We start from the raw sequence: 25,717 nt of genomic DNA, 5'->3' as shown, positions 1-25,717 counted from the left end.
CCGGCCCTTGGATGAATTGGTGAAAGACAAAAATTACACTGAAGATATTAACTATCACAGATGTCTAATAATTTTAGGTCAATTCATCTGAAGTGGGTCAGACCAGTGAAATACTATCCTAATAAACTATAAAATGAAAACCACAATTTTTTTCTCTTGATTTAGTGTAAAAAAAAAAAAAAAAAGTTAAAATTACACAAAAATGTTAACATTTACAGACTAGCCTTTTACAAAAAATGTGAAAAACCTGAACAAATATGAATAACCTGAAACGTCTTGAAAGAACTAAGAATAACTGTACCAATATTCTGTCTGTTATTAAATGTTTTGTGTAATTGTAGAATCCACTGTGCTCCTGTAGTTCTAACAAACAAGTGAAAAGGAGAAGCTGAGGCCAAATAATGGCATAAATTGTTAAAATTGCACTTTTTTTTCGAAACAAAATTCCATTTTGGTCATGGTTTGTCGTATTTTTTCCACATTTTTTTACAGGATGTAAAATTTTGAGAATATAATTTTACTTTGTTGACTCTAAAACATAGAAATTAGACATCCAAATTTTGGAATTGATATTATTTATGTAGTATTATGTTATTACTTTAATCATCCGGCCCACTGCAGGTCATATTGGGCTGTATGTGGCCCCTGAACTACATGAGTTTGACCGCCCCTGTTGTAGAAGATGACGGCGTTTCACGGTAACTACTGAGCCTCTGATGACAATGAAAAGACGACAAACTGCATTTTACACCAATTTTTTTACATGCATTGATAGAATTAGCGGAATCAACAGGTAAGTTCTAACGAACAAGTGAAAATGAGAAGCTGAGGCCAAATAATGGCAATAAATTATTAAAATTGCACTTTTTTTCGAAACAAAATTCATTTGGTCATGGTTGTTCGTATTTTTCCACATTTTTTTTACAGGATGTAAAAATTTTGATAATATAATTTTACTTTTTTGACTCTAAAACAGAAATTAGACATACGCATTTTGGAATTGATATTATTCATGTATTATTATGTTATTACTTTAATCATCCGGCCCACTGCAGGTCATATTGGGCTGTATGTGGCCCCTGAACTAACATGAGTTTGACGCCCCTGTTGTAGATGATGACAGCGTTTCCACGGTAACTACTGAGCCTCTGATGACAATGAAAAGACGACAAACTGCATTTTACACCAATTTGTTTTACATGCATTGATAGAATTAGTGGATCAACAGGTAAGTTCTAACGAACAAGTGAAAATGAGAAGCTGAGGCCAAATAATGGCATAAATTGTTAAAATTGCACTTTTTTTTCGAAACAAAATTCCATTTTGGTCATGGTTGTTCGTATTTTTCCACATTTTTTTTACAGGATGTAAAAATTTTGATAATATAATTTTACTTTTTTGACTCTAAAACAGAAATTAGACATACAAATTTTGGAATTGATATTATTTATGTATTATTATGTTATTATTTTAATCATCCGGCCCACTGCAGGTCATATTGGGCTGTATGTGGCCCCTGAACTAACATGAGTTTGACGCCCCTGTTGTAGAAGATGACAGTGTTTCCACGGTAACTACTGAGCCTCTGATGACAATGAAAAGACGACAAACTGCATTTTACACCAATTTTTTTTACATGCATTGATAGAATTAGCGGATCAACAGGTAAGTTCTAACGAACAAGTGAAAATGAGAAGCTGAGGCCAAATAATGGCATAAATTATTAAAATTGCACTTTTTTTCGAAACAAAATTTCATTTTGGTCATGGTTGTTCGTATTTTTCCACATTTTTTTTACAGGATGTAAAAATTTTGATAATATAATTTTACTTTTTTGACTCTAAAACAGAAATTAGACATACGCATTTTGGAATTGATATTATTCATGTATTATTATGTTATTATTTTAATCATCCGGCCCACTGCAGGTCATATTGGGCTGTATGTGGCCCCTGAACTAACATGAGTTTGACGCCCCTGTTGTAGAAGATGACAGCGTTTCCACGGTAACTACTGAGCCTCTGATGACAATGAAAAGACGACAAACTGCATTTTACACCAATTTGTTTACATGCATTGATAGAATTAGTGGATCAACAGGTAAGTTCTAACGAACAAGTGAAAATGAGAAGCTGAGGCCAAATAATGGCATAAATTGTTAAAATTGCACTTTTTTTCGAAACAAAATTTCATTTTGGTCATGGTTGTTCGTATTTTTCCACGTTTTTTTTACAGGATGTAAAAATTTTGATAATATAATTTTACTTTTTTGACTCTAAAACAGAAATTAGACATACAAATTTTGGAATTGATATTATTATGTATTATTATGTTATTACTTTAATCATCCGGCCCACTGCAGGTCATATTGGGCTGTATGTGGCCCCTGAACTAACATGAGTTTGACGCCCCTGTTGTAGTTTATGACGGCGTTTCCACGGTAACTACTGAGCCTCTGATGACAATGAAAAGACGACAAACTGCATTTTACACCAATTTTTTTACATGCATTGATAGAATTAGTGGATCAACAGGTAAGTTCTAACGAACAAGTGAAAATGAGAAGCTGAGGCCAAATAATGGCATAAATTGTTAAAATAGCAGTTTTTTTCAAAACAAAATTTCATTTGGTCATGGTTGTTCGTATTTTTCCACACTTTTTTAAAGGATGTAAAAATTTTGATAATATAATTTTACTTTTTTGACTCTAAAACATAGAAATTAGACATACAAATTTTGGAATTGATATTATTCATGTATTATTATGTTATTATTTTAATCATCCGGCCCACTGCAGGTCATATTGGGCTGTATGTGGCCCCTGAACTAACATGAGTTTGACGCCCCTGTTGTAGATGATGACAGTGTTTCCACGGTAACTACTGAGCCTCTGATGACAATGAAAAGACGACAAACTGCATTTTACACCAATTTTTTTTACATGCATTGATAGAATTAGTGGATCAACAGGTAAGTTCTAACGAACAAGTGAAAATGAGAAGCTGAGGCCAAATAATGGCATAAATTGTTAAAATTGCACTTTTTTTCGAAACAAAATTCCATTTTGGTCATGGTTGTTCGTATTTTTCCACATTTTTTTTACAGGATGTAAAAATTTTGATAATATAATTTTACTTTTTTGACTCTAAAACAGAAATTAGACATACGCATTTTGGAATTGATATTATTCATGTATTATTATGTTATTATTTTAATCATCCGGCCCACTGCAGGTCATATTGGGCTGTATGTGGCCCCTGAACTAACATGAGTTTGACGCCCCTGTTGTAGAAGATGACAGCGTTTCCACGGTAACTACTGAGCCTCTGATGACAATGAAAAGACGACAAACTGCATTTTACACCAATTTGTTTTACATGCATTGATAGAATTAGTGGATCAACAGGTAAGTTCTAACGAACAAGTGAAAATGAGAAGCTGAGGCCAATAATGGCATAAATTGTTAAATTGCACTTTTTTTCGAAACAAAATTCCATTTTGGTCATGGTTGTTCGTATTTTTTCCACATTTTTTTTACAGGATGTAAAAATTTTGATAATAAATTTTACTTTTTTGACTCTAAACAGACATTAGACCATACGCATTTTGGAATTGATATTATTCATGTATTATTATGTTATTACTTTAATCATCCGGCCCACTGCAGGTCATATTGGGCTGTATGTGGCCCCTGAACTAACATGAGTTTGACGCCCCTGTTGTAGAAGATGACGGCATTTCCCGGTAACTACTGAGCCTCTGATGACAATGAAAAGACGACAAACTGCATTTTACACCAATTTGTTTTACATGCATTGATAGAATTAGTGGATCAACAGGTAAGTTCTAACGAACAAGTGAAATGAGAAGTTGAGGCCAAATAATGGCATAAATTGTTAAAATAGCAGTTTTTTTCAAAACAAAATTTCATTTTGGTCATGGTTGTTCGTATTTTTCCACGTTTTTTTTTACAGGATGTAAAAATTTTGATAATATAATTTACTTTTTTGACTCTAAAACAGAAATTAGACATACAAATTTTGGAATTGATATTATTCATGTATTATTATGTTATTACTTTAATCATCCGGCCCACTGCAGGTCTATTGGGCCTGTATGTGGCCCCTGAACTAACATGAGTTTGACGCCCCTGTTGTAGATTATGACGGCGTTTCCACGGTAACTACTGAGCCTCTGATGACAATGAAAAGACGACAAACTGCATTTTACACCAATTTTTTTTACATGCATTGATAGAATTAGTGGATCAACAGGTAAGTTCTAACGAACAAGTGAAAATGAGAAGCTGAGGCCAAATAATGGCATAAATTGTTAAAATATGCACTTTTTTTTCGAAACAAAATTTCATTTTGGTCATGGTTGTTCGTATTTTTCCACACTTTTTTTACAGGATGTAAAATTTTGATAATATAATTTTACTTTTTTGACTCTAAAACATAGAAATTAGACATACAAATTTTGGAATTGATATTATTTCATGTATTATTATGTTATTATTTTAATCATCCGGCCCACTGCAGGTCATATTGGGCTGTATGTGGCCCCTGAACTAACATGAGTTTGACGCCCCTGTTGTAGAAGATGACAGTGTTCCACGGTAACTACTGAGCCTCTGATGACAATGAAAAGACGACAAACTGTATTTTGCAACCAATTTTTTTACATGCATTGATAGAATTAGTGGATCAACAGGTAAGTTCTAACGAACAAGTGAAAATGAGAAGCTGAGGCCAAATAATGGCATAAATTGTTAAAATTGCACTTTTTTTTCGAAACAAAATTCCACTTTTGGTCATGGTTGTTCGTATTTTTCCACATTTTTTTTACAGGATGTAAAATTTTGATAATATAATTTTACTTTTTTGACTCTAAAACATAGAAATTAGACATCCAAATTTTGGAATTGATATTATTTATGTAGTATTATGTTATTATTTTAATCATCCGGCCCACTGCAGGTCATATTGGGCTGTATGTGGAACCCTGAACTAACATGAGTTTGACGCCCCTGTTGTAGAAGATGACGGCGTTTCCACGGTAACTACTGAGCCTCTGATGACAATGAAAAGACGACAAACTGTATTTTGCAACCAATTTTTTTACATGCATTGATAGAATTAGTGGATCAACAGGTAAGTTCTAACGAACAAGTGAAAATGAGAAGCTGAGGCCAAATAATGGCATAAATTGTTAAAATTAGCAGCTTTTTTTTCGAAACAAAATTTCATTTGGTCATGGTTGTTCGTATTTTTCCACACTTTTTTTACAGGATGTAAAAATTTTGATAATATAATTTTACTTTTTTGACTCTAAAACATAGAAATTAGACATACAAATTTTGGAATTGATATTATTCATGTATTATTATGTTATTACTTTAATCATCCGGCCCACTGCAGGTCATATTGGGCTGTATGTGGCCCCTGAACTAACATGAGTTTGACGCTCCTGTTGTAGAAGATGACAGCGTTTCCACGGTAACTACTGAGCCTCTGATGACAATGAAAAGACGACAAACTGCATTTTACACCAATTTTTTTACATGCATGATAGAATTAGTGGATCAACAGGTATTAAACACTTTAGATCAGTAGATGTTTTTAGCCGCTGGTGGATGTTAAGATATGAAATGTAAACAAGTTGCCCGTCTCTTCTTCTTCATCTTTTTTGAAATTTTCTATTTGTAAAATCATCCTCTCCATTCGCAGCTATTGCCTTGCATTACGGATTTACAAACTTATTCCCAGTGTGAACATTGATTAAAGTGGCAGAAATTAAGCTGACGCGCCGTAATACAGGCTACCGACTGTGAAACTCTCCCCGTTTTTCCATTTGCGGGCAAGAGAAGCAGACGCATGCTTGTCTGGTAATTGATTATATAGCTGTTTATTAAGGCACTTGTGCAATAACACATCTGGTTTCCCAGGAGAGTGACTACTATTCAATCAAGTGTATATCCTGCAGCTTCCAAATCAGGACAGAACGAGTTTAACACACAGTTTTAAACCTCCGGAGTTTATTTAACTTGGAATAATTCTTTATGAGCTCTGAGAAGTTCTTTTTTTTTTTTTTTTTTTTAAACTCGGTGGGGGTTTCACGTTTAATATATTCTTGAAGATGAAGAGAGTCTTGGATCTGCGCTACACAATTAAACTTTCTTATTTTATGCATTTCTTCTTCTTTGCCAACATCCAAGGATAATATGGCTTGTACCCATTTGAATAATTACTGCATATACTTGGGGTCTTTACAGAGCTATGGTGACAGTGTTTTCATAAAGTGCTGGATTTATTTCAAAGAAAATATCACTCAAATTATTACTCCTCAGATGTTATTCTTATGGGCAAGGACAGCTCAATAATTAGCGGTGAATATAAAATTGCCATCCTTAACCTAAAAACAAAGTTAAGACTAACGTTTTTTGTTTTTTTTTTAAATGAGAGATAAGAAAAAAAATCGTAATTTTTTTTTATTAAGCGAAGACTTTAGTGAGTTTGACACCGAAAGTAGTTCCTTTTTAGGGTGTATTTCTTTATTTAAGAGAAAAGGAAACTTGCTCCGAGGCTAAAGATTATGTATAATTCTGAGCAGTTGATTTCCATGTTAATACCTTGCTTTCATTTTAAATAAATGTTCCCTGAAATGAAGGTAGTGAAGCATACAAAAGAAGAAAGACAACTTGACCCTGACATCCAACAATTTTAAATTTGCGATGGTGCTACTTGACTCTGACCTTATAAGCGATGCTGAAATTGTAAGAGTATTATTTTTCCCTTTAGTCTGACCTCCGTCAAAAGGCGTAGAGTTACGTCTCTAACTTTGGAATCACTGTTTTAAAGTTAATTTAGTACCTGCAACCTGGCAACCTTTTCATTCAGAACATCACCCCGGATATTGCGAATTAATCTGTTGTCAGTTCAAGCCATAGTTAAAAAAACAAAGCTCCTCTTTGGTCTAATTTCAGCTCTGAAGCCAAAAATTATTAAATAAATGTTAATAATAAATTAACTTATTAAATTATGTTCATGCAGCGAGGTTATCTGTAAATGAACATTAGCGCAGGAACTGGTCTGATGTTGCGTTCAGTTTTCATGTTGCTATAGGGTTGCTGATTCTGTTTGATGGATTACACTCAATAAAATCGTCAATGTTTACCCTTTAACTCCTGAGATATTAGTCCTGCTGTGAATTTGTGTCTGTTTCAGTGTCGTAAAAGCCGCTGTGAGTATGTGCTTATGTAAATTTTCTTCAGTGGTTTTGTTTTACTGTGTCTTTTAAGTTGGAATAACCGAAAAAAATAAAGAGCGGAATTGATGTTTGACAGGTTTTTACTAAATACAACACTCAGAATGTACATCAATAAGAGTTTTAGGATGTTGAATATGAACTGTGAACTGAAACACATTGAACAAAACAACAAAAACAAGGATTTGGAATTTTGTTTTTTTTGGGCTCTTTTTGTCTAAATCAGTCCAGCTACTTTTTGGCACCTGGTTGAACTCCAAAAAGCAGTTACACGGCCAAAACTCAGAAAGAACACAATTAAAAAAAGTTAAGGAAAATCACCACAACATTGAAAACAACAGTAAAAAGAAAAAAAAGCAAAGAAAACGGTAAAAAAAAAAAAAAAAAAGCTCAAAATGTGTATTTTTATAGTGAGTCAGTGTCACTCACTGCTCGGGGGGGGGGGGTAATTTTTCCTATTACTCCCTCCTCTTTTTCAAATATGCAAATGAAGTCATACTTAGTTTTCATGTATATGTTTTTGTTTTTGTTTGTTTTGTTTTCTTATAATCTTTGGGTTTTTTTTCTTTTCTTTTTCAAAAAAAGAGGAAAAAAAGAAAAAAGAAGAAAAAAAAAGAAAAGGATTGTAGAAGCCAAGAACGTATTTACGACCTGAACTGATAATAATAGTAATAAGTTTTGGCCAAAAACATAATAACTATTTTACATTATTGGCCTATTACATTTTAAAAATGCCAACATTATTATGACATTATTGGCTTCTACAAGGATTATTTTGTTGCATATTCTAAATATAATAATAATAATAATAATAATAATAATAATAATAATAATAATAATAATAATAGATAAATATGTATATGACAAAGTAAAGTAAAGTGACAAAGTAAGTCTTTTTCAAAAAAAGAGGAAAAAAGAAGAAAAAAAAAAGAAAGGATTGTAGAAGCCAAGAACATATTTACGACCTGAACTGATAATAATAGTAATAACTTTTGGCCAAAAACATAACTATATTACATTATTGGCCTATTACATTTAAAAATGGCAACATTATTATTACATTATTGGCTTCTACAAGGATTATTTTGTTGCATATTCTAAATATAATAATAATAATAATAATAATAATAATAATAATAATAATAATAATAATAATAATAATAGATAAATATGTATATGACAAAGTAAAGTAAAGTGACAAAGTAAGTCTTTTTCAAAAAAAGAGGAAAAAAGAAGAAGAAAAAAAAGAAAAAGAATTGTAGAAGCCAAGAACGTATTTACGACCTGAACTGATAATAATAGTAATAACTTTTGGCCAAAAACATAATAACTATATTACATTATTGGCCTATTACATTTAAAAATGCCAACATTATTATTACATTATTGGCTTCTACAAGGATTATTTTGTTGCATATTCTAAATAATAATAATAATAATAATAATAATAATAATAATAATAGATAAATATGTATATGACAAAGTAAAGTAAAGTAAAGTGACAAAGTAAGTCTTTTTCAAAAAAAGAGGACAAAAGAAGAAAAAAAAAGAAAAGGATTGTAGAAGCCAAGAACGTATTTACGACCTGAACTGATAATAATAGTAATACTTTTGGCCAAAAACATAATAACTATATTACATTATTGGCCTATTACATTTTAAAAATGCCAACATTATTATTACGTTATTGGCTTCTACAAGGCTTATTTTGTTTTGTGGCATATTCTAAATAAACTAATAATAATAATAATAATAATAATAATAATAATAATAATAATAATAATAATAACCAAAAAAATTAATACGTATATGAACAAAAAAAACTGTTGTATTATGCTGTTTCTAATCAAGACATTTTTTTCATGTAAAAAAGCCAAACCTTTACTTTTCTGGGTCTCGGGAGGTTAAATCTTGAACAGCGCTGAAAAAGTCTTTAACGTGTATAGCTTCGGGCGCTGAAAGAACATCACGGTCAGTGAAAGCAGCTGACATTATTAAGCTATATAAAGGAATAAAGAAGGTGAATATGCACCTTTTTAACCTTGCTTTAAGCAAAAGAACTGAACAAAAAAAATGACCTATTCCTTCTTCTTTTTTTTTTTTTCCTTTTGTCTCTTTGTGTTTAATGGATAATTATTCATGTATTTGTGTAATTACAGCCATTGTACCGAGACTATACAAAGACTATATGCAGCACTGTGATATATAGCTTCCAATCACCACTATACACACACCTCTGCAGAGTTTTTATTCCCCCCGCTGCACCGAGAAAAAAAAAAAAAAAATCATAGTATAGACCGGAGGATCTATGCTTTAACAATAGAAACAGATTCCAACAATGTGGAGTTGTTGCAGAATTACAGCTTTTGAGCGCAGGAATTCTTTAATAGCTGCAGGCTGAAACATTTCAGGTAGAAACGTCAAATCAATCGCGCATTGCTCTTTCCAAATAATCACAGATGCCTCATTTAAGCTAAACACCTTCATTACAGCGCTGCTTGGAAATGGTTTGTGATTCATAGGAGCATTTAACATTTATTAATACAACTGCAGGAGATGCTCCGAGTGGGATGCTTCTAATTATGTAAGCATGTGTGCAAGTCGACGGGATTCATGTTTGCTCAAGTTGCAGATGCTGTCGAGAGGAGTTGATTAAGACAGGACCGACAAAGTACTCGGGCCATGTTTTGATAAACACTTGTGTTGTTCTATATTAGATTCAGTACGTGATGAATCTCTGCTTGAAACCAGACAATATCATATATTATTCCAATCCGACATTTTTTTTTTTTTTTTTGGTTAGTTAATTTATTTTTGGTCATGAAACAACAGTCGGTACAGTACAGGGTTCATCAATGTAACATCAATGCGATTGCACAAAACAGATGTAAAAATAATATAGAATAGAATCTTTATTTTGTTAGTAGTGGTTTTAGTAGTAGGGGGGGGGGTTAAGTGCCTTGCTAAAGGGCACATCAACCAACAACTCTCCACCAGTCCAGGGAATTAACCCTTTCATGCATACTGGTCACTACAGTGGACAGCTATTCTACAGCTTTTCTCTTGTATATTCATGGATTTTGTTGTTCTTTTGTTTTGTTTTTTTGTTGTTGTTTTTTTTTTTTGTTACACATATCTTTATTACAGTTTTAAGACGCTACATATCTTTTCTGACATGAATTGGTAACATTATGTATATCTCTCCTGAGGATAAACCCCCAGAATCGCAAGCCCTCCCCATAGTTTTCACACAGTTTATCAGTAATACATGTTTCTGTGCGTCAAAAATTAAACGTGTAGTGTTCAGCTGTGTGGAAATTTTTGCAACTTCATGAAAAATAGGTTAATAAGATTTTTTTTTTTTTTAATGCATTAAAAAAAATAAATAAAATAAAATAAATATTTTTATTTACTTTTTTTTTTTTTTTTATTATTTTTCAGAAGAAAATTCTCAATTGCATTCTTTTTTTCATGTCTAAAGAGGAATAAAAACACTCAGGAAAACATTTTTGAGTAAGGTTCTCATAATAAGTGCATGAAAGGGTTAAACCGGCAACCTTTCGGTGAAAAAACGGACTCTTCAGCCATTTAGGCCACAGCTGACCCTCCTTGGCCATGGCTGTCCCCAATAATATTAATAAGTAATACGAAATACCCTGAAAAAAACAAACAAAAGAAACAAAAAAAAAACATCGATTTTGGGGTTGTGAGCAAAAAATTATTATTATTTATACCAAGAAAAGCCTTCTCACGATAAGAGAAAAGAACTACACCGACCAAGTATGGGAAAGTATGGAATTTAATTTTAGACATTTCCAGGGTTAGGGTTCGGAAAAGTATGGAAAATGGAAACAAATATATGGAAAAATATTCATGTTTCCAAGATTGTTATCACTGTTCCATTTTCTAAAACATAAATTATGAATATTAAAAAAAAACAAAAACAAATGGATTGATCTGTTTTTTAAGGTGCTTGCTAGCGCAGTGAAAGTAGGCTAACGTGGAGTGGGAGCGAAACTTAGCCACAGATGCTAATAGCATAACTCCAAGATGAATAAAGTTGAAAGGCAGGAGACGAAGGGGAGGGATTTATTCACAGATATGTCCAGGTCTCAAGATATATACTATAACACTTACATCAAAACAATAAATGTCTCGTCTTCTCGACTGTCCATATTACTGAAGTTACGAGAGTCAACAAAAAAAGATAGATACAAGAGTGGTACTTGGAGCACCAACCAGCAAAACAAAAGCAGAGCGCCACTATGTGGTGTTAACTGGTAATGCTCTATGTAATACTCTGGCTGTTATAGCGTCCCAGAAACCATTTGGGAAGATTGACAAGTTGAATGCCCAGTCTTCTGCTCTTATCGTCCTACAACCCATTTTAAGGCCCGCCCAATTGGTAGATGGAAATTCTCTGACGACTGGCTTGTAAATCCCAAATATAGAGACTGGTTAGAATTTTTTTTTACCAAGACAACTGGAAATTAGGGTCTAGAAAAAGTCTGGAATTTTGAAATTTCAAATGTATAGGAACCCTGTACTTAACTCTTTAACACCTGACGTGTCACCGCTGACACATCCTGCGCATCTGCAGTTTGGATGGCTGTAACTCTTTTACTGTTTGTCACTGTTCATGTTTTATAGGTTTCATTGGGTCATTATGATAATTTTGCTTATGCTGTAGAACACAGGTGTCAAACATGCGGCCCGGGGGCCAAATCCGGCCCGCCAAAGGGTCCAATCTGGCCCGCGGGATGAATTTGTGAAATGCAAAAATTACACTTAAGATGTTTATATCAGTATCAATAGTGTCAAAATCATTTTAATTCTGGTTCCACATACAAACACATACAGTCAAATTAGATTTCAAGTGGATCAGAACCAGTAAAATATTATCATAATAACTTATAACCTAAATACAGTAATGACAACCCCAAATTCTCTTTTTTGGTGTAAAAAAAGTCAAATTGCATGACAATATTTACATTACCAAACTACACTTTTACAAAAAAACATGAATAACCCGAACAAATATGAACAAACGGAAATGTCTTAAGAAGAGTAAATGCAATTTTTCCAATATTCTGCCTGTTACTAAATGTTTTGTGCGATTGTAATGCACATGTGTAAATGTTAAACTGATAACCGAGGCAGAATGTTGTTAAAATTGCACTTGTTTTTCTTAAGACAATTCAAATTGTTCATGTTATTCACATTTTTAAGGAAACTTTGAAGACGTAAACCTGATTATGATATAATTTTACTTTTTTCACTGTTATTATTTTACTGGTCCGGACCGCTTGAGATCATATGGCCCCTGAACTAAAATGCGTTTGACACCCCTGCTGTAGAAGAAGCCGTTTTAGCAGAATTATAAAATGCAGTAAATTGGAAATGACTGCTAGATTTCAAAAGATCTTGAAAAAAAAGTGCTCTAAAAAAATGGGCAAACGGACTCACAGCATTTTTTCTAACTAACTTGAACTTCGTGCCCCCCCCACCCCCCCCCACCCCTCCATCCTTGAAAAAATTTGGGACCGGGTAAGTTATTCAAAAAGTAACACAATTAACCTGTATGTGGAGGACGTGGTGGGTTGGAGGTCTGTAGATAAAGCCCCCTCACCTCATCATTTCCCAACTGATGCTGCCCCTGAAAACTAATTTGCGACCTAGGGGGGTGGGGGGTGGGGTGGGGTGGGGTGGGGTTGAGTATGTGCCTTAGTTATACATCAGAGCTTACAAGAGTTTACATTGTAGGAGTCTGACCATTTGCATTTTCGACGAGGGGCGAATCTGCTGCATCTCCTTTGTCCTTGATTTTTTTGTGATTTTTTTTCCCCCTCCCATCCTGTGCTCACCCCCCCGCCACCCACACACTCCCCAAGGAGAGTGGAGAGTATCTCCGCCTTCCTGGTTAAGATGTATTGTTCTAATCTTTTGTTTTTTTGTGGGTTTTTTTTAGAAAAAAAAGTCCAAGCAGACCATTTTAAGATGCTTCTAGTATTTTTGCTTCGCATGTATCTCAAACCAGATGTGAGTATTTGGATATGTAATGTGATTAACTTGTGAGAATGTAAACCTCTGCCGACCCTGAGGAGGAAGAGCTGAATCAGCTGTAATCGGATGTTCTTAGTATAAAAAAAAAAAAAAAAAAAAAAAAAAAAAGTTCTGCATGGATCGTCCTCTGCTGTTTCAATGAGACTGAGGGAGTGAGACTGCATTTGTGGGGGTTACTTTTATTAACGGTGCCAAGAGATAGAAAAAAAAGGGAGCAGTGTTTGGTTATTTTCTGCTCATGGATATATAGACATGCTTGCTTAGTTTGTTTCGAGCAAACCCATGTTTATCATTACAATAACTACACTGGGTTACAAAAAAATGTTTTTTGCAAGTTGTCTAGGTTTTTTCAACTGAATTAGGACCATTTGCACCGCTAAATCCAAAAATGACACCTGTTTTTCTCAATAAGGTCAGGTTTTTTTGCTAATTTGATTTTGAAAAATTTGATCTTCTTACAAAATTGATTACATTTTTGTGACTTTATCAGTTGATTTTTTATTTACGTAATAACTTATTACGTTATTGGCCTTGTAAAAAAAAAAAAAAGTTCTGTTGCAAATGTTATAACTGAGCCAATAACATAACAATATATTAATATCACTGTATTTAAGTTCATTTATTAGATATACTGTGATAAAATCTCCCTCTCTCTCTCTATTACGATATTGTCCAAAAGTTATGTTATCGGTTCAGGACTTTTATTTTGTTATTGGCCAGTTATTACGTTACTGGCCTATTACATTTTAAAATGTCAAATTTATTACGTTATCGGCTGTTATTATTATTATTATTATTATTATTATTATTATTATTATTATTATTATTAATAATAATAATAATAATAATAATATGTTATTGTTATTATTAATGTGCGCTGCTTTCTATGCATAATCAAATATTTTAATGTGCGCTGCTTTTATTTTTATTTTATTGTATTTCTCTCAAATTTCATCTTATTTCTTGCACTTCAAAAATTCTATGCATAATCAAATATTTTAATGTGCGCTGTTTTTATATTTATTTTTATTTATTGTATTTCTAATCAAATCTTAATGTATTTTAATATTGTATTTTTCAATCAGTGTGAAGCACTTTGGGCTACAATTTCTGTATGAAAGGTGCTATACAAATAAAGTTTATTATTATTATTATTGTTATTATTATTATTATTATTATTATTATTATTATTATTATTATTATTATTACGTTATGGGTCATAATTACATTGTTGATTTCTACAACGTGCACCAGCCAGTGCATTGTGAGGCCTTTGACCTATTATTACACTGGGTTACAAAAAATGTTTTTTGCAAGTTGTTTAGGTTTTTTCAACTGATTAGGACCATTTTGCACCGCTAAATCCAACAATGACATCTGTTTTTCTCAATCAGGTCAGGTTTTTTTGCTACTTTGATTTTGAAAAATTTGATCTTCTTACAAAATTGATTACATTTTTGTGACTTTATCAGTTGATTTTTTATGTAGTTCTCACCCCAAATAGGTTTGAGAGAAAAAAAAAAAAAAAAATCATTTGATCAACTTGATTCCTGTTAGGTACAATGGTGTATTCACCGCAGATGTAGCAGAATACATCAGGCTATTTTTGCAAGATCTTCTAGTCGAACCCACTTCATTCACCTGTATTATTAAAAAAAAAACAATCATAAATTGGCAAAAGTAAAATCTTCAGAACTCATTTATTGCAAGAAATATGAAAGTATTTTGTATCATATGATGTGAAAATGCCCATAAATGTAAGCAAACATGTTAAAAATCCAATATGTAGCATAGTTCAGAAAGTTGCCTGATTGAGCAAAATTAATGTGATTTTGGATTCAGCACACCAAAATTATACTAAATCAGCTCAAAACACTTAAACAATACATTTGTTGTTGACCAGTGCTATACTTTAGACTTAAATTTCTTCAGATTTTTATGATGAAAAATGGGTTACTATTGAAAAAATTAACAAGACACAACCGTCTGTACACTACTAATGCTACTTTCTGGCTACACTTCTGTAGGATGTGCTTTAAAAACGCCACTCACGGGAAAGTTAAAGTCATAGGATATGTCTAAATAAGGAAACTCTGGTGTATTCAGTCCTTAATTTGATTAATTGGGCTGTGAAAACCCGAGTCAACCCTGGATGTACGCGTTGCCAAGGTGCATGTCTCTGCGGTCCTGACAGTCAACACTATTGTCTTCCATTACTTAAGAATATTAACCCTTTAACCCCTGAGACGTTATTTCAATGGGCTTGGGTTCCTTTATTCAATGGTTTTGTTTTTAGGGTCCAAACAGGGTGGAATAACTGAAAAAGCCAAAGAGAGGAATTGAAGTTTGACAGGTTTTGACTAAATATGGTACTCAGAATGTACAGCAATAAGAGATTTAGGATGTTGAACATGAACTGTGAACTGGAACACACTGAACAACAACAAGTATTTGAATTTTGGCCCAGTAGTTTTAGTTTTGGCGCCAGGGGTGTCAAAACTCATTTTAGTTTCAGGGGCCACATTCAGCTAAATTTGATCTGCAGTGGGCCCGAACCAGTAAAATAATAACATAATAATATATAAATAATGTTAACTCTAAACTTTTCTCGATGTTTTAGAAGCGAAAAAAGTAAATTTATATTATGAAAAGGTTTAACATTTACAAACTATCCTTTTAAACAATGTGAATAATAAGAACAAACTGAAAAAAATAAGTGTAAATTTTAACACTATTCTGCCTCAGTTTATCATTTACACATGTTCATTATAACTTACAGATCACAGTGGATGTACAAACACACCAAAACATTTAATAACAGACAGAAAACTGTTAAAATTGTATTTACTTCTCTTAAAACATTTCAGGCTGTTTATATTTTTTGTTCAGGTTATTCCCATTTTGGTGAAATTAGGCTTTGTTTTAGTTTAAAGACATGAAATATTTATGTTTACAAAGAGAAAAATTTGGAGTTGTCATTATTTATATGTTATTATGATAGTATTTGACTGGTTGACCCACTTGAGATTGAATTGGTCTGAATGTGGAACCTGAACTAAACGATTGGTCATATCTTAGTGTAATTTTTTGCATTTCACAAATTCATCCCAAGGGCCGGTCTGGACCCTTTGGCGGGCCGGATTTGGCCCCCGGGCCGCATGTTTGACACCTGTGACTTAAAAGAAGTGCACAGTCCAAAATTTGGTAAAAAATAATGACAACACTGCAAATAACAGTAAATACAACTAAAAAAAATAATCTCTTTTTATTGCGAGTCGGTCTCACTCACTAGTCACTTTTCCATTAGACATCTGCACAAAACTTATATATAGATATATAAGATATTTACTAAATGTCGAAAAAAACAATTGCGTAATGCTGGTTTTTCCATTAAATCTTATTTATTATCGCGAGATGACACTAAAAGTCGTTCCATAAACACGGCAACAAATGTAAATATGGTGTTGATTTACAGATATATTCATTATATTATTATTATTATTTTATTGTTATATTATAATACAATTATACATATATACATACTTAATTTACCGTACCGCAACATGTTTCTTCCTCTTTGCTCGTAACATAGTCAACATCCTTTTTTTTTTTTAATTCACCTGGCTAAAGTTGTGAAAAAAGGTCTTTCCATTGCACTTTTGTGTGATATACCATTTGTGCTTCACCCGAAAAACCACCTCTTGCCAGTGCAAAAACTTTTAATCGAAAAATGAGACTTTTGGCGAAATTGACGTTTTTCCATTAGGTAAGTTTTTATGCTCAAGTTATATTTGTCAATGGAAAAGCGTCTACTGATATGTATTTTGTCCTCCATTCCACGGGCAGTGGGGGTGCACTGAGCATGCTCAGATGCTAATGGAAAGCACAACTATCAGCATGTTTTGAAATGTTTCCAGTTGAGCAAAAGGTTGAATTTTCATGAATATTAAAAACAAATCATACATTCAGCACGCTCACCACAGACACATCAGGTCCTAAAGGGTTAGTGTGTATCTTAAAAAACACAATAAAGCCTGAAAGTGTATTTTAACAACTTTTTTTAGCATACATTCATCATTCAAACCGTAATGATTGAATATCACTTGAGTATTTTATACTAAGAAATTAATTTGCTGTCTGCTGCTGGCTCGTCTGGCTTTGTCCAAATCCATCTTTTTTTTTTTTTTTTCTTCCTTGTATAGAGACAATTGCTCACTCCTCTCTGATGCAGACATTTCTATAACCATTCTCTTTTACTGTTTTTTTTTTTTTTTTTTCTGTTCTGCCTACACCACTGTTGTTTTGTGCACACTATAACTATAAATTACTTCAAACCTCTACAAACACTCACAAACAAAGGCCTAATTGTATTCATATAAGTGTTGACATGGAAGGTAATAATCGCTAAGCAAACACACAATCAACCTCAAGAACACATAAAGTATATATTCTGTGTGATCAATTTGTCCGTGCAAAGCTATTCGAGGTCAAAATTGTAAAACTGTTAACCCTTACGACTCACTTTTTTGCCATACCTGCTTATAATCAGCAACTCATACAACCTGATATGATGTATCAGGTGTCACATATAAAAATATGCAGAATATTCTCAGCTATCAGGAGAATAAAGACTCATCTGTAGTGGAAAATATTAAAAAATAACCCTAAAGACCCAAATAGCTAAAGCCAACCAAAACCATCTATTGATCTAAACCAGGGGTGTCAACTCATTTTAGTTCAGGGGCCGCATTCAGCTAAATTTGGTCTGAAGTGGGCTGAACCAGTAAAATAATAACTAATATATAAATAATGTCAACTCCAAACTTTTCTTCTGCTTTAGAGCAAAAAAAAAAAAAAGGAAACTATATTATGAAAAGGTTTTCCATCTACAAACTATCCTTTCAGATGTGAATACATGAACAAACTGAAACAAAAATAAGTGTAATTTTAACAATATTCTGCCTCAGTTATCATTTACACATGTACATTATAACTACAAATCACAGTGGATCTACAAGCACACAAAACATTTAATAACAGGCAGAATATTATTAAAATTGTACTTAAGACATTTCAGGTGTTCATATTTGTTGAGGTTATTCACATTTTTGCAAAAATTATACTTGTTTTAGTGTAAATACATGAAAATATTTACCTTTACAAAGAGAAAAATTTGGAATTGTCGTTATTTCTATGTTGTTATGATAGTATTTTACTGGTCCTGCCCACTTGAGATTGAATTAGTCTGAATGTGGAACCTGAATTAAAAGGATTGTTAATATCTTCAGTGTAATTTTTGCATTTCACAGATTCATCCCGCGGGCCAGACTGGACCCTTTGGCGGGCCAGGTTTGGCCCCCGGGCCGCATGTTTGACACCTGTGATCTAAACTGTTTAATACCTGTTGATTCACTAATTTTATCAATACACGTAATAATTGGTGTAAAATGCAGTTTGTCGTCTTTTCACGCTCATCAGATATGACCCATTTGGACGTTCAGATGACTGACTGATTTTGATCATTAGCAAGGTTTCCATTACCCTCAAAATGCACAAAATGTAAATTGCAAAATAAAAAACTGGTAATGGAAACACTGAAGTGTTGCATGAACTGTCAAAGATCGCAAAAAAGTTTTTACGCTCTCATGAGTTGCTTTTTGAGATTTTTCGATGTAGAAGTATAGCGCAAAAGTAACAAAAATGGAAACACATTTTGTCATTTTCTACAACACAGGTGTCAAACATGTGGCCCGCGCGCCAAAACCGGCCCGCCAAAGGGTCCAATCCGGCCCGTGGGATGAATTTGTGAAATGCAAAAATTACACCGAAGATATAAACATTCAAGGATGTTCAAATCATTTTAGTTCGATTCAATCTAAAGTGGGTCAGACCAGTGAAATACAATCAGAATAAACTATAAGTAATGAAAAAAACAAACTTTTTTCTCGGTTTTAGTGTGGTTTAAAAAAAAAAAAAAAGTCACACAAATTACACAAAAATGTTGACATTTACAGACTAGCCTTTTTACAAAAAATGTGAAAAACCTTAACAAATACGAACCACCTAAAATATCTAATAGAAGTATGTGAAATTTTAACAATATTCTGCCTGTTACTAAATGTTTTGCGTATTTGTAGATCCACTACACATGTATAAATAATCAACTAAGGCGTAATATTATTAAAATTGCACTTATTTTTCATCAGAATTGTCAGGTTGCTCATATTTGTTAATGTTACATTCAAGTACAGTTCGTAGATGTAAACATTTTCGTGACTGAATTTCACTTTTTTCACTCAAAAACAGAGAAAAAACTTGGGACTTGACATTATTATCAGTTCTTATGCTGTTATTTATATTATTTTACTGGTCCAGCCCACTTTAGACCATATTAAGCTGCATATGGCCCCCGAACTAAAATGAATTTGACACCCCTGTTCTACAACATTGATTAGTTTAGTTTAGATTAGATTAGTTTTAGTGATTTATTCCGATCATGCGATGGAAATTTGACATATATGTGAACCAATAAAACAGAACTAATTACGCAGAAATCAACAATCAAGATGATCTGAGAAGAAAAACATCACAATAGTTTCCTTTACGTGTCTGAAAAGGGGTGGGAAGAAGTGCAGTTTATTTAATCCCGCCCCCTCTTGTATTGAATTCAGTACACAAATAATTTTAGTCTTACTTTAATCTGACAGTTTTTTTTTTTTATATAATGTTCTTACTTGTTGGTTTAAGATGGCGTGTGTTGTTTTTATATTATTTATTTATTTTTTAAAATGCACTTTAAAGGTTTGCACTTCAATTTCATTGTCTGTATTCTATTCTATTCTATTCTACACTAAAAAAAAAAGGATTCTTGGCTCTAATAAACATGACGTAATGTTTTGAAGTAAAATGTAACTGAAATATATTAAATTTAAAGTTTATTTATCCAAAAAAGTCCAACATAATGTGAATATGCTAAGCATTAAGTCAGTCTAAACAAGTAAAGTAAACTTTATTTTCTAGATCACATAAAAAGGCTGAGCGTCACAGTCAAGCACAGTTTATGTAAAAGTTTGCATTAACTAAACCAAATCTGACTGAAGGTATTTAATTTATTCATGTTGACTCAGTATGATAGAAAAAACATTGTATTAAATGCAACTCTTTACATTAAACTTATGTAATAAAAGCACATGGAACATTTACATGTAATTAAAATACATAAAGTCAACATTTTTGGCTTAATTATTTTTTGAGTATTCTTCTATTCTATTCTATTCTATTCTATTCTATTCTATTCTTCTATTCTATTCTATTCTCCATAAATAATAATATATATCAGCTTTATTGGCCAAGTATATGAACACATATAAGGAATTTGGCTTTGATTCCAACATAAACCCAAACCCACTTAAACATAGACCTGAAATAAACATTTGGCTAAAAACAAGAACAACAATGGGTAGAGATTTACCGTGGATTTGTATTGTAATATGTACAGAGTGCAAAGTGGAGTTTTATACAGTGAGTGGATCTGTTGTTGCCCCAAAACAGTAGAACCAGTTGCCTTTAGATGTTAGACAGGCTCAATCTCTTTCTGTTTTTAAATCACGTCTAAAAATGCAATTTTTCTTATTGGTTTTTAATCAATGAGTGAGATGTTTATTAGATTTTCTATGTGGTTTTTACCAGATTTTTTTATCTTATGACGGTTGTATTCTGTTGTTCTTAGCCCGCTTTGCACCCTGTGTTATTACTGTTTTACTTGTCTATTGCCTTGTTTTATGATCCGTGTATGGCACTTTGGCCAGCTATAAAGTTCTTAAAGTGCTTTATAAGTAAAGTTGGTATGGTATGTATATATCTAATATATATTTATCTCCCTCTTTCTTTTACATCATTCTTTTATATTTATACACACACTCATACTGTACATCTGTATGTAATGAATGCCGTTTCGCTGAAAAAGTCCTTTTCTCTGTTTTTGATAGAACTCTTAATTTTAACCCTTTCATGCACAGTGGTCACTAAAGTGGACAGCTATTCTGCAGCTGTTCTCTTGTATATTCATGGATTTTGTTGTTCTTTTCATTGTTTTTTTTTTTTATTTATTTATTTATTTATTTTTTACACATATCTGTATTAAATTTTAAGACACTACATGTCTTTTACTACATGTCATCTCTCCTGAGGATAAACCCCCAGAATCACAAGCCTTCCCCACAGTTTTCACACAATTTATCAGTAAATACATGTTTCTGTGTCAAAAATTAAACGTGTGTTCAGATGAATGGATATTTTTGCAACTTCATGAAAAATAGGTTCATAAGATTTTTTTTTTTTTTTTGTCATTATTACTTTTTTAAATGTATTTTTAATTAATTATTTATTTATGTTATTTATTTTTCAGAAGAAATTTCCTATCACATTGTTTTTTTTTTCATGCCTAAAGAGGAATAAAAACACTCAGGAAAAAAAAAAAAATTGATTAAGGTTCTCATAATCCGGCATGAAAGGGTTAATTTGAGGTGTTTATGATCATCATGACATGATGAGTGAATTAACCTCCGGTATCCGGGTGCGCCTTTTAGGCACACTTTGTACTTACTGTTAAATAACTTCATATTATTTCACAATTTAAATAAGGTTAGAATTCAAAAGTTGTTCAGTTTTGCATGATCTTTAAAATTCTGGCCACCAACTAAAATGTGCACATTGTAAACAAAGAAAATTACCAGACTAGCATCTGTCTCCTAGTGTGCATAAAACGCACTATATTCCATGATATGTATGATTAGGGCTGAGCTTGATTTACAAAAATAAAATCAAATTAGAGCAGAAAATAAATCAATATATATTTAATAATTTGATTTATAGGTGTGCATTTTACGCACATTGGTGACAGATGTTAGTATTTTTGAACATTTGACCTAGCGCCAAAAAATAATGCAAATTAACCAATGTTGGAGTTGATCATTGACATATGCCGGGCTGCAAAAATTAATAAAAATGTGATCCACTTTTTCTGTAGTATACTGAAAACAACAAAAAAAAAAATTGTGTTTTTCATCCAAAAAAATGGTTGTTTACATTACAAACACGGCATTTAAAGGGTTAAAAATGTGACAATTATTGAGTATTGGTATTTTTATTACGGCTCAAGTTGATGAAATAGAAAAAGTGTAAAAGAATTAAAATGAACTGTATGAAAAATGTTTTGACATTATTCCACAAGTGTGCCAAAAAGGCACACTTGGTGCTTAGTGAGGGCCTTAGTGGACGGGATACCGGAGGGTTAAATATAGTAAAATACCTGATTTTCACTGAAAAAAAGCAAAACACGCAGGATAATATTAGAATAAATGGTGATAAATCGCTTAAGAAAGGTTGAAAAAGAAAGAAAAATACATTGGCAACTGACACAAAAGTAGCACGAGTCTTTACGGGTAAAAAAAAAAAAAAAAAAAAAAAAAAAAAAAGAAAAGAAGTGAAAATATAAGCAATCATATCCTTTGTCTTTAGTGTAATTTATATAGAAAATAATCATCTTTTAAATGAAAATACAGCTAATTGTACAAAAAGTGAAGTTCTAGCTGAAATATATTTTTATTCACCACATTTTCCGCACCTATAATTTTCAGGGAGGTCACTGTGACTGCACTCGCTGTTCTTGTGTTAATGTTTGGTTCATTTGCAAAAGTGTGGAATAAACCTAAACACTGACTCAACAAAAAAAAAAAAAAAAAAAATAATAATAATAATATAATAAATGAATACTAAGTCAGCAGAGCTAAAAGTAGTTGTTTTTTTTCTGGATGACTTGTGACATACAGGGCAGGCATTCAGGGAGCAAATGGCCTCACTGCCACTGGAATCATTGGGAAAATAAGCTCTCCGTAATATACTTTACAATTAGTTCTCCAAAACAAGTTGGTCTTTGCTGCCTCAAATGACCCATTTAATCATTTCCGATCCACAACACAACATATTTTGTCAGTCCCTTCCAGAACTATTACAAATGACCCAATAATCATTTTCTCAGCCAGTTCAGTTATCATCCAAACTGGTCAGTGAGGAAGTCAAATACGTTGGGTGTGAGTTAAGGGAATTGAGTTGTTGGTGTGAGGAGACAGAAAAATGTCTGACATTATTTTCAACGTGACATTAAAGACATCTCATTCTTCCCAGGGCATCAAACAAACCCCATGACTGAAAAATAAAATATGTTTTTTTTTATTATTGTAGTTAAAAAGGTACAGTGTATTAAGGTTTAAGGGGGGGATTCAGGGGGATTTAGTTGCACAAATGGATTATTATGTTCATAACTTAGGATTGCATTAGTGCATAATCACCTGAAGTGAAATAGTTATGTTTTCATTACATTAGAATTAGACATTTATAGAAAGAAACCAAAAGCACCAATGGAACAGGTTACATTCTTATGCTACATTCAGACTGCAGGGAAATGTGGCCCAAATCCGATTTTTTTTTTTCCCATATGTGACTGTTTCCGATCTGTAAAGACAGTTTGAGCAGCACAAATCCCAGATCGCTTTCATATGTGGTCCCAAATCCGATAAGTATGTAATATTTTGGAATGCGACCTTTTTCCGACCTTTACATAATGAAATGCGACAAATTTCCCATTCTGCATCTTTCCATACTTATTTCCGTAACACAATGTGTACCTGCGTGGTCATGTGTTAGTCAGGACCTCTTTGAACATGCAGGTCACTTCAGCATCGCATTCAGTTCACACTCAAAACTGATAAAAGTCGTATTTAATGTGTAATATGAACTAGCGCACAAAAAAATCGAATTTCACCAAAAAATCGGATTTGAGCATTAAGACCTTCTGTTTGATCGTAGCCTTTCATATGCGGTCCTAAATCCAATACATATCTGACATTTTCCAATGTGACTTCAGTCTGAACGGCCAGGTCACATTTATCCGACCTTTACGTCATTGAAATGCGACAAACGCCACAATTCTGCATCCTTCCATACTTACTTCCGTAAACAGTGTGCGGCTGTGTATTATGTCAGGACTTCTTTGAACATAGGGGTCACTTAAGCGTCGCATTCAGTTCATACTCAAAACTGATAAAAGTCGTATTTAATGTGTAATATGAACTAGCGCACAAAAAAATCGAATTTCACCAAAAAAATCCAATTTGAGCATTAAGACCTGCTGTTTGATCGTAGCCTTTCATATGCGGTCCTAAATCCAATACATATCTGACATTTTCCAATGGACTTCAGTCTGAACGGCCAGGTCACATTTATCCGACCTTTACGTCATTGAAATGCGACAAACGTCACAATTCTGCATCCTTCCATACTTACTTCCGTAAACACAGTGTGCGGCTGTGTATTATGTCAGAACTTCTTTGAACATAGGGGTCACTTAAGCGTCGCATTCAGTTCACACTCAAAGCTGATAGAAGTCGTATTTAATGTGTAATATGAACTAGCGCACAAAAAAATCGAATTTCACCAAAAAATCCAATTTGAGCATTAAGACCTGCTGTTTGATCGTAGCCTTCATATGCGGTCCTAAATCCAATACATATCTGACATTTTCCAATGTGACTTCAGTCTGAACGGCCAGGTCACATTTATCCGACCTTTACGTCATTGAAATGCGACAAACGTCACAATTCTGCATCCTTCCATACTTACTTCCGTAAACACAGTGTGCGGCTGTGTATTATGTCAGGACTTCTTTGAACATAGGGGTCACTTAAGCGTCGCATTCAGTTCATACTCAAAACTGATAAAAGTCGTATTTAATGTGTAATATGAACTAGCGCACAAAAATCGAATTTCACCAAAAAATCCAATTTGAGCATTAAGACCTGCTGTTTGATCGTAGCCTTTCATATGCGGGTCCTAAATCCAATACATATCTGACATTTTCCAATGTGACTTCAGTCTGAACGGCCAGGTCACCATTTATCCGACCTTTACGTCATTGAAATGCGACAAACGTCACAATTCTGCATCCTTCCATACTTACTTCCGTAAACACAGTGTGCGGCTGTGTATTATGTCAGGACTTCTTTGAACATAGGGGTCACTTAAGCGTCGCATTCAGTTCATACTCAAAACTGATAAAAGTTGTATTTAATGTGTATATGAACTAGCGCACAAAAAAATCGAATTTCACCAAAAAATCCAATTTGAGCATTAAGACCTGCTGTTTGATCGTAGCCTTTCATATGCGTCCTAAATCCAATACATATCTGACATTTTCCAATGTGACTTCAGTCTGAATGGCCAGGTCACATTTATCCGACCTTTACGTCATTGAAATGCGACAAACGTCACAATTCTGCATCCTTCCATACTTACTTCCGTAAACACAGTGCGCGGCTGTGTATTATGTCAG

Source organism: Sphaeramia orbicularis, chromosome 2, assembly GCF_902148855.1.
Source record: "Sphaeramia orbicularis chromosome 2, fSphaOr1.1, whole genome shotgun sequence".
NCBI classification, from domain to species: domain Eukaryota; kingdom Metazoa; phylum Chordata; class Actinopteri; order Kurtiformes; family Apogonidae; genus Sphaeramia; species Sphaeramia orbicularis.
Note: the sequence above shows the minus strand (reverse complement) of the source record.